The sequence below is a fragment of the Bubalus kerabau genome, chromosome 2 (assembly GCF_029407905.1).
Source record: "Bubalus kerabau isolate K-KA32 ecotype Philippines breed swamp buffalo chromosome 2, PCC_UOA_SB_1v2, whole genome shotgun sequence".
In the NCBI taxonomy this organism is placed as follows: domain Eukaryota; kingdom Metazoa; phylum Chordata; class Mammalia; order Artiodactyla; family Bovidae; genus Bubalus; species Bubalus kerabau.
Window position 1 is genome coordinate 164,429,398 of NC_073625.1, and position 11,765 is coordinate 164,441,162.

Consider the following 11,765-nt stretch of genomic DNA (forward strand, 5'->3'; position numbering starts at 1 on the left):
GAAAATGCAAAAAGAACTTAGAAAGGTCTTCTGGGGCTGACAGAGAGTACTCAAGGAAGAGCAAACTTGGAAGTGGTTTTCCTCAGGGTTCAGACCTTGTTGGAGAAGGAGTGGTTTCAATGCAATAGATGGCAGAGAATTTTACTGGTTGCTCGATCCAGAGCTTGTCCACATTAGCAGGCAGCAGGTGTCAACCTTCCAGTACACAAGCAAGCCAATCCTGGCAGGTAGAAACAGGGAGGGAGTCAGAGAGTTGTAGCCTGTGTGCAATGTCCATGTTTGAAGGATCTTAGGAACTGACTCTGAGGGGCAGGCGAGACAAGGCAGTCAGAGCAGCACTGCCAGTACAAGGTCTGAAGCATGGTGGTGTCTGCATCAGGAAGACAACAGAAACAATTCTCAGAGATGCAGGCAAACAGACTAGCTGGCAGTGGTACAAAGGGAATTGGGGTATCTTTCCTAGTATAAGACTGAAATGAGCTATTGTTTGCAACAGCGTGGTGGTCACCAGGACTGGGATAGGACTGCTGCTGCTCCTGCTGCTGCTAAGTCGCTTCAGTCGTGTCCGACTGTGCAACCCCATAGACGGCAGCCCACCAGGCTCCCCCGTCCCTGGGATTCTCACTGCCAGTTACCAAAGGACTATGTGTTCTAGGCACACGCTTGAGAGTACCGCTGGATATTCACACACACACACACACACACACACACACACTGCTGATGGATTCTGCAGCAGGATCAAGTGAAAACAATGCAGCATAGCAGAACTAGGAAGAGAAGTGCTCTTTATCCTGCGATGTGCCTCTAGCCTCCTCCACTAAACAAGCTTAACATTATATGAACTGTTTAAAGAGTCAGTCCTAAAGTGAGCAGGTCCTAAGAGTGAAGGTGGAATTAAGAGACAATAAATTGATAGACACACACACAAAGAAACAGGAAAATGTAATCTAATACTGAGAGGAAAAGCCATCAGTAAAAATTAACTCGGGGATTAACTGTTGGAATTAGCAGACAAGGTCTTTGTTTCAGATATTATAAATATGTTTGAGGGCTTAAAGGACAAAATGTCACAATGATTTACTATATGGGAAATACTAGCAAAGAAATGGACACTATAAAGAACTAAATAGAAATTCCAGATCTAGAAATGAAAAAAATTACTTAATAGCATCTTGGAAGTAGGAGAAGAAACGCTAATTGAAAATCATCGAATCTGAAGAATAGAGAGGAAAAAATTGAAAAATAAGCCTCAATGACCTAAGGGAAATATCAAGAATTCTAATATATATGTGATTGGAGTCTCAGGAAAACAGATAGAAATTGAGGCAGAAAATATATTTAAAGAAATAATCATGAAAAATATCAATTTAAATATCCAGGAGTTTCAGCAAACTCTCAGCAGATAATCACAAGAAAAACCACATCTAGTAACATCATAATCAAATGAAAACTGAAGTCTTAAAATCAGCTAGAGGTAAAAGACATTACATACAGGAGAAAACCAACACAAATGACAGCTTATTTCTGATAAAGAGAGAGACCAGAGACAATGAAATAATATCTTTAAAGTGATGAAAGTAAATAAAAACTGCCAGCCCAGACAGTTTTAGATAAACAGAAGTTGAGAGAATCTGTTACTAACAGACTTGTACTACAAGAAATGTTAAAGAAGGTTTTTCTGGCTGAAGTGAAGCCTCGCCACACAGAAATCTGAATCTATAGGAAGGAATGGAGAACACTGGAAATAGTAAATATTTGGGTAAATATAAAAGACTACTTTTTCTTATCCTGCTTTATTTTAAATTTTGAGGCAAAAATTTATACCATTTTAAGGTTTATAATCTATATAAATATAAAATATATGACAATAATAGCACAAAGAATGGGTGGAAAAATGGAATTATACCGTTACAAATTATTTTATTTTTTAAATTCTTAAATGAAGGGTACAGTGTCAACTTTAAATCGACTGTGATAAATTAAGATGAAGTAATCCCTAGTGCAACCAAGAAAAAATGACAGAGTTCTATCTTATAAATGGAGGAATCTAAATTTAGGAATATCCAAATGCATTTGACTAACTCATATAAAGGTGGAAAAGGAGGAACAGAGGATGGGACACTAGAAAAGAAATAGCAAAATGTAGACCTAAATCCAACTCTATCAATAAGCACATTAATTATAGGTGGATTATACACTCCAGTTAAAAGACACAAAACTATTAGGCTGGATTTTTAAAAAGCAAGAACCAACTAAATGCTCTCTACAAGAGATAGGTTAACATCCAGTTTATCTCTGAATAGATGTTTCTAACGTGTACATCATGAAATTAGAAATAGTCCTGGTTTTAACTAAATGTGGTTAAAGTATTTGACAGTTCAACTAAATGGTTACAGTTTCTTCTAAGAGTCACAACTCACTGAACAGATGGAATCTGGGGATTTTATGAAATACTCTTGTTTCAACTGCTGCCAATTGATTATTCATTCCTATAACTTCCTGTTCCTTTCGTAACTATATGTATTAATATACCACATTTAAATATTAGACATGATCTAATATTTAAAACCATTTCTTAAGCATAGAAAATCATGGTTTGAAATTATAACTGTCTTTAATGAAGACAAAAATGAGCAGTTAAGCATGCAAAACAAATGATCTGAGATCATATTCCCTCAATGAGAATCAAATGTTCCATAGTGGCATTTTTTGCTAATTATAGAGGCAATGTGGAGTGTTCAGAGATAAGGGGGTACAGAGTCCAACAAATCCTTCTTTTGACCCCTGCCATCTCCTCTTATTGGCCATGAGCCAAGTTAGCTCAATTTTTATTTTCTTACCTGCTTCCTCCTCTGCTTAGGAGGTTGACTTAAGAGTCAGGCTTCTTAGGTTCTAACCAAACCACTTCCTTCTCATTAAGTTAACTTAGTAAATTCTCACTAAGTTACGTAACTTCTGTAGGCCTTAGCTTTCTCATCTGAAAAATGGGTATAATAATACCACCAACCTTATACAGTTTCTGAGGCTTGATTGAGTGAATATTTGTAGAGCACTTAGTATCTGGCACATAGAAAGCATTGCATAACTGTTTGCTAAATAAAATAGATACTGCCTCATTAGGTCCTTGTAACAATTAAGATGGATTAAATAAATCACTTAGACCACTGTGTTAGACAAATAGTAAGTATCAATCAATAATAGTTATCATTACTGTTCCTAGAGGTGCTGTGGGTGATCATTGTTAAACATTAGCAATTGTCTCACTAAGGTAAGTCACTTCAGCTGTGTCCGACTCTGTGCGACCCCATAGATGGCAGCCCACCAGGCTCCCCCATCCCTGGGATTCTCCAGGAAAGAACACTGGAGTGGGTTGCCATTTCCTTCTCCAATGCATGAAAGTGAAAAGTGAAAGTGAAGTCGCTCAGTCGTGTCCGACTCTTAGTGACCCCATGGACCGCGGCCCTCCAGGCTCCTCCGTCCATGGGATTTTCCAGGCAAGAGTACGGGAGTGGGGTGCCATTGCCTTCTCTGATTGTCTCACTAGTACACATCTTATCAGTCCACTGGGAGAAGTCTTGGTTTACTAATTAATAATGAGTTGATGGCTTTATGCATAGTTTATAGACTATATAATCAAGTTTAAAAAGAGTGATATTAGACAATATGTTTACAAAGAGACCTCCCCAAGAAGTTAAAAAATAAAACTTAGGAAGAGGGGATAGATAATGCTAACAAATATAAAATTGTAACTGTTAAGACTGTTCAAAGTTGATGAAAATGTTAGTGAAGAATTAAGGCTTTAGAAATTATCTTTGGAGTGGGCATAATTAATGGAGGCAGAAATTAAGCTTTCAGAAACCTTGATCTACTGACTGGAAGCAGCAACATCCCCTGAGAACTTACTAGAAACGAGGAATCTTGAACTCTACCAGAATCAGAATTTATAAGATCTCCAGTTGATTCTGAAGCATTGTGGTAGAGTATTTTCGCTTTCTAGTTTTTCTGTGGAGTTTATTTTAAATATACCATGTTATTAATACTAAGATCTGGGTGATATTATGTCTCTTTAGAATGATACATTTTCTCTGATGATGTGACTTTACAATTTGACTACATGCATGATTTTATTATGTCCTGGGGACAAATTTTTATAATCGAAAGCCATTTCTGGTTTTACAATGCAAATCTCTTAATATGTGAAAAGAGTCACCAAGCAGGTTTTATAGTAAATATCACAGGTATTTCTCAATTTCATTACCTCAGTGATGCATATTTTTGAAAAATCATCTCTAAATCACTAGAGTTCAGAATTTTACCAGTTTTCACAGTTCCCCCTTGCTCAGACTGAAGATGAGAAAGGGCCCTGAAAACAGGGCCCTGATTCACACTTCTGTTGTAATGCAGTCATAACTCACTGACTTTTAATAGAATGTTTCAAAACCAAATATTTTATTTGGATGTATCTGGAGAGCTAAAATATTTATATTGAAAATCTCTGTGAGAAAACATTCTAGATATGAAACATCTGGTTTTGGTCATTTCAGTTGAAGACTAATATTTGCACAGGTCAGGGAGGTCCACAGTGATATTGTGTTGTTCTAGTACAGTATTTCCATGATGAAGTATTCCTGAAGGATTGAGTAGTGGTATTCAACCATTCACATGGTTCAAACATTCCCAGCATATTTTAGAATATGTATATCTGGAAATATCCAAAAATAGCTTTCTCACTTCCTTCCTTTTTTTTTCTTGGAAACAGAAGGTGAAGAGGGGTGGGGAAAGCTGGATACAGTTATGGAAACACACTGGGGGCTCAATATCAGGGACAAAGTGTCTGGGAGACCCAAGTATTAGCCTTAGTGTTTGTCAGGAGGGGCCATTACTACCAGTGGTCTTTCGTAGCATTCCCCACCCAGGGTGAAGTTGACCACAGGATCTACCTGTTGACTTCCAGTCCGGCAGGGGCCATGCAGTCTGAGAGTTATACCCTCTAACTTACCTTGTGTGAATGCTGGAGCTGTCAAGAACATTTGATCAACTCTTTAGGATCTCATCCTGAACTACACAATGGGAATCACCTGGGAAGATTTACAAATAATTGGTACTCAAGTCTCACCCCCAGACATTCTGATTTAATGGTTCTGAGGCATAACCTGGGTACCAAGATGTTTCAAAGCACCTAGTGACCTATGTGCAGTGACAGGTCTCCATGTCACAACTGTTAGGACTCAATTTTCTCTCTCTTCCTCCAAACACCCCATCCTGCCTAATTCCAGCTCCTCTGATCATTCAGTTCCTTCTCTCCCTCCCCCAAGGTTGCCACCTCAGCAACTTTCCAAGGCTGGGTCTTTCTGCCAGCAGTGAGTGAATCCCAGACTACAGTTTTAGACATTGTTATGGGCTGAATTGTGTCTTTCCAAAATTCATATGTTGAAGTCCCTCAGAATGCAACTGTATTTGGAAAGGTGGCCTTTATGAGGTAACTAAAGTGGAATGAGTGCATACGGGTGAACCCTCACCCAATATGGCAGATTTACGAGAAGATTAGGAAGCAGGTAGGCATAGAGGGAAAATGGAGACTGAGGGAGAAGAGTACCATCTACAGTCAAGGAGAGAGGTTCCTCAGAAGATATCAATCCTGCGGATACCTTGATCTCAGACTTGTCACCTCCAGAATTGTGAGAAAGCAAATTTCTGTTGTTTAACCCCCCTAGACTGTGGTTCTTGTTATGGCCGCCAGAGAAGATGAAGACAGAAATCTTCCAGTGTGCCCGGGACCTTGTGAGTCATGGCTCTTCTCTCCCCAGAGGGTAGTTGTGCTGGACATATGGCTTAGTCTTTAGTATCTCAGAGGTTTTTTGCACACAGAGAAACACCCACAATGATTTGAACTCTCCATGGATTGAACATTTAACCCATGATCTAAAATTTTATTAAATTACCTTACATTACACTGAAATTGCAAATCCAATATGATCAATTCTTTTGAAAACTTCAACACCTTCAATAGCAGGCAAAACACATATGACAGCAAAGCTTACTACAATATTTAACTTCAGACTATTCTAAATATCAAACACCATATGTTGAATTTATTTCTTCATTAAGTTTGTTTCGTATCTCCCTTGGATTATGAATGAATTTGTTTTGACATCTTCCTAATGTTCTAGTAATACAAGTTTGATACCTTCTAGTTACAATTCTCAACAGACCCCAAAACTCAGTTTCTGAATGCTTTATGATTCCTTGGTTGGGGCACAAAAATATCCGTTTTTCTCCCCAGGTGATTCAAATCCAACCGAATTGTTACAGTACTGGGCATGTGTTTCTTATTCTAAAACTTGTTAGGTTACTTAGATTTTTTAAATCCACTTATTTTTCTAGATTTAAGTTTGTCACCAGAAGTTGGTGTTTGTCTCCAAAAATAATATGTTTTACAACTCTTTTGGTCAAGATTACACAATGCATTGCCCTATATTGGAACAGGCTGGTGTGGTTGATTAGGTTTATAAACATCAAGTGTGTCCTTATTGCTGTTTATTACTATTCATGAAACCACTGGGATTTCATTCCCTGAAAGTTGAGTCTCTCTGCTAAGCAAATCTTTACAGGATATTTGGGAAATTTATCACCTTGGAATTCATTACCAAGCCTGCTTTTTATTTTGCTATTGTTTAAGGCTATGGTTTTTCCAGTGGTCATGTATGGATGGGAGAGTTGGACTGTGAAGAAAGCTGAGTGCCGAAGAATTGATGCTTTTGAACTGTGGTGTTGGAGAAGACTCATGAGAGTCCTTTGGACTGCAAGGAAATCCAACCAGTCCATCCTAAAGGAGATCAGTTCTGGGTGTTCACTGGAAGGACTGATGTTGAAGCTGAAACTCCAATACTTTGGCCACCTCATGCGAAGAGTTGACTCATTAGAAAACACCCTGATGCTGGGAGGGATTGGGGGCAGGAGGAGAAGGGGACGACAGAGGATGAGATGGCTGGATGGCATCACCGACTCGATGGACGTGAGTTTGAGTTGGTGATGGACAGGGAGGCCTGGCGTGCTGCCATTCATGGGGTTGCAGAGTTGGACATGACTGAGCGACTGAACTAAACTGAACTGAACTGACCCCTGGTGCTAAATAACTGTTTGGCCCCTTTTCTATTTAATTATTCTACACTTTCTGTTAACTCATTAATTAAATGCTCATACCTCTTCATAGCGTCTTCTCAGGTGGTGCAAGTGGTAAAGAATCCACCTGCCAGTGTAGGAGACTCAAGGGACCCAGTTTCAATCCCTGGGTCAGGAAGATCCTGGAGAAGGAAATGGCGACCCACTCTAGTATTCTTGCCTAGTAAATCCCATGCACAGAGGAGCCTGATGTACAGTCCCTGGGGGTCTCAAAGAGTCAGATACAACTGAGCGACTAAGCACAGCACAGCACATTAGCAGTATATGTATAGTTCTGGTTGGTAATGATTGGCAGTTTCTATCTTTTTTTATTTTTTGCCATTCTGATAGGTTTGTAGTGGTATTGTGGGGGGGGGGTTTAGTTTTAAAATGAATTGCAATAAAACCCACATAAAGTTTGCCATCTTAACCATTTTTAGTTTTTATAAACTAAAAATGATTGATTGCTACACCACACGGCATGTGAGATCTTAGTTCTCTGAAAGATTGAATCTGTGCCCCCTGTAGTGGAAGCATGGAGTCTTTTTTTTTTTTTTTAGGTCATAATAATATACTTATATTCCATGAGAAATAGATTCAGATGGTGAGTGCAGCCATGAAATTAAAAGATGCTTGCTCCTTGATAGAAAAGTTATGACAAACCTAGACAGCATATTAAAAAGCCGAGACATTACTTTGCCAACAAAGTTCTGTCTAGTCAAAGCTATGGTTTTTCCAGTAGTCATGTTTGGGTGTGAGGGTTGGACTATAAAGAAAGCTGAGCACCGAAGAATTGATGCCTTTGAACTGTGGTGTTGGAGAAGACTCTTGAGAGTCAGACTGCAAGGAGATCCAACCAGTCCATCCTAAAGGAAATCAGTCCTAAATAATTATTGGAAGGACTGATGTTGAAGCTGAAACTCCAATACTTTGGTCACCTGATATGAAGAACTGACTCATTTGAAAAGACCCTGATTCTGGGAAATATTGAAGGCGGGAGGAGAAGGGGACAGCAGAGGAGATGGTTGGATGGCATCACTGACTCAATGGACATGAGTTTGAGTAAACTCTGGGAATTGGTGGGTAGGGAGGCCTGGCGTGCTGCAGTCCATGGGGTCACAAAGATTCAGACATGACTGAGCAACTGAACTGAACTGAATATATTTATTGTAAAGAGACTGATTTTTTTAAGTTGGAGGATAATTGGATGACAATGTTGTGCTGGTTTTGCCATTCAGTAATGTGAATTAGCAGTGAGCATACATATACCCTCTCCCTCTTGAATCTTTCTTCCACCCCACCCCCATCCCATCACTCTGGCCATTACAGAGCACTGAGCCGGGCTCCCTGTGTTCTGCAGCAGCTTCCCACTAGCTGTGTACTTTACACATGGGAGGGTATAAATGTCAGTGCTACTCTCTCAGTTCATCCTACGCTCTTCGACCCCTGCTGTGTCCACACGTTCATCCTCTGTCTGCATCTTTATTCCTGCCCTGAAATAGGTTCATCAGTACCACTTTTCTAGATTCCATATATATGGGAAGCATGGAGTCTTAACCACTGGACCACCAAGGAGTTCCATTAACCATTTTTAACTGTACAGCTCAGAGGTATTGGGTACGTTTAGAGTGTTGTGCTACTTTCATCATTACCATTCTTCCACAGAACACTTCATCTTGCAGAACTGAAACTCTGTACTGATTAAATAATAGCTTTTCATTTCCCTCCCCCCAACTCCAGTTAACCACTATCCTGCTTTCTGTCTCTGAATTTGACAACTCTAGGTACCTCATGTAAGTAGAAGGATGCATTATTTGTCCTTTTATAACTGACTTATTTTACTTAGGATAATATCCTCAAAGTTCATTGATACTGTAGGATTTCCTTCCTTAGGAAGGAAATTCCTTATGTACATTGTATGTATATACCACGTATTGTTTATCCATTCAATCATTGATGAACAGGTGTTGCTTCCACCTTTTTGTAACTGTGAATATTGCTACTATGAACATGGGTGCACAGATATCTGTTTAAGTTCCTTTCAGTTCTTTTGAGTACATACCCATAAGTAAAATTCCTGGATCATGTGATAAATCTATTTTTAATTTTTTGAGGAACTGCCATACTATTTTCCATAGTGGCTACACTATTTTACATTTCCACCAACCAGTGCACAAAGGTTACAATTTCCCAACAATCTTGCCAACATTTGTTTTTTAAATTGTAGCCATCCTAATGGGTGTAAGATGGTAGACTGTAGTTTTAATTTGCCTTTTCCTGGTGATTAAAGCAGTTGAGCACCTTTTCCTGTGGTTATTGACCTTGCAAACCATTTTTGTTAAGTGCACATTCAAATCTTTGCCAACGTTTCTCACAGGTGTCACTTGACATAAGTCTGGACAAGCCTGAAATGGCAAGGCCATGTAGGGCATTAACATGGTCTTTGAGAGTCTTGTTCTGTCCACAGTTAGCTCCCACTATTTGCTTCTCCATAAAGGTGAGGGTGCTGCAGGTGGTGGTGGTGATGATGTGCTGGTGGTGGTTTAGTTAGGAAGTTGTGTCCGACTTGCAACCCCATGGACTATACCCTGCCAGACTTCTCTCTCCATGGGATTTCCCAGGCAAGAATACTGGAGTGAGTTGCCATTTCCTTCTCTAGGGGATCTTCCCGACCCAGGGATTGAACCCATGTCTCCTTCATTGGCAGGTAGATTCTTTACCGACTGAGCCACCAGCGAAGCCAATGTTCTTTAAATACCAAATGATATTTTAAAAACACATATGTATTTTTAATTTTTTGATGTATAGTTGGTTTATAAAGTATTAGTTTCAGGTGTAAAGTGATTCAGTTACACACATACGTGTGTGTGTGTGTATATATATATATATTCTTTTTCAGATTCTTTTCCATTATAGGCTGTTGCAAGATATTGTGTATGTATATATGTGTGTATATATATATATATATATATATATTCTTTTTCAGATTCTTTTCCATTATAGGCTGTTGCATAGTTCCCTATGCTACACAGCAGGTCCTTGTTGCTTATTTTTAGTAGTGTGTATCTGTTAATCTAAAACTCCTAATTTACCCCTTCCCCCATATTTTAATATTCACTTTAAGAGCTACTCTTAAATGTAATGCATAATTGTTTAATTTACATTTTTAGTTCTCTGTTCATCAGTATGTTTGTAGACCTAGAAACATTTTCCCTAGAAGTGAAATCAGAGCTTTACTAGAGAAGACCAACCACAAAATTTTAAAGCCTCCTTTTAATACTATTTGGGGAAGGCTATCTACTTAATTAAATTAAATTTCATTGCTTGCCTTCTGGGACTGAGATCAAGAAAAATTAGATGTGTTATCTCTTTGGGGAGGATTGTGCTGGAGTGCCTGCATCTCTCTTACATATCAGATAACAAGATGGCCAGTGCTTCTATAGGCCTTGCCCTCTTCCTCTGGAATTCTACAACCCACCCCTCAAATTCAAGCACAATTTCCTTGGAATGAGATGCTTCAGCTATGATTCAAGAATCCTCTTTTTGCATGTGGCAGATCAGAGAGCTCCAATACTTTGGCCACCTGATGCAAAGAGCCAACTCATTGGAAAAGACCCCGATACTTGGAAATATAGAAGGCAGGAGGAGAAGGGGACGATAGAGGAAGAGATGGTTGGATGGCATCACCAGCTCAACGGACATGAGTTTGAGCAAGCTCTGGGAGATGGTGAAGGACAGGGAAGCCTGGCGTGCAGCAGTCTATGGGGTGTCAAAGAGTCAGACACGACTGAGCAACTGAACAACAACAACAAAAATCAGAGAAAATGAATCAAAACTCTTAGGGAGTTCTGTGTGACAGAACTTGTGTGAGGGGCTTGTGTGACACTTAGGAAAGGACATGAATCCTTGAAGCCTCCAGGTCACAATTTAATGTAGGATTGCAACAAAACTGGTAGAGCAATTTTCCATGATATAGCCAATTCAGTCACTATTACAACAGGGATGCAATAACTAAAGCATTTCCTCAAATGCTTAGCTCATAATGGAAAAAATGACCCTGGATAAACCTTAAGGACCTGAGGTGGGCTAGGAAAATGGATGTTCTGGTGAGCAACCGGTTTAACTGCACTTAACAGAGGCTGATTATATAGTAGCTTAACCAAGTAAGGAATTCATTTGTCCAATGTAACAAGAATCTGGGGTCAGTGGTGCAAGGCTGGTGAAGCACTTGAGAAAGCAGGTCCCTTCTCCCCAGCTGCTCCACCATCCTCAGCATAGTCACAAATGGCTGCCCTATCTCAGCACTGCATCATCACCATCTGGACCAGTGGGAAGGCAGATTAAAGGCAGAAAGCTTATACTGGCCTTTTTTTTTTTTTTTTTTAACTTATCAGGAAGAAAGTAGTTTTCCATTAGACAATTTTTGGCCAGTGGAGGACTGGATGCTCACCAAACTTTTGGAATTATTTTAAATTAAATTGTTACCTCCCGCTCCCACCCCAAGTAAATTTATGATTCTGTTAGCAAGGAAGAACAGGAGAAACTGGTACTATCTAACCCATTAGATTAACTGAATTGTCATACTTTGTATTTTAAATTTTGCT

The 11,765-nt window shown here is 39.3% G+C and overlaps 1 long non-coding RNA gene across 1 annotated transcript; it reads left to right on the forward strand.

Annotated features, from left to right (window-relative positions):
* The first annotated feature begins 5,600 nt into the window (after nucleotides 1-5,600).
* LOC129644975 (uncharacterized) lies at nucleotides 5,601-6,722 on the forward strand. Its single transcript, XR_008711096.1, has 2 exons — nucleotides 5,601-5,781; nucleotides 6,680-6,722. It is a non-coding gene; the product is annotated as an uncharacterized LOC129644975 (long non-coding RNA).
* Nucleotides 6,723-11,765: the final 5,043 nt, after the last annotated feature.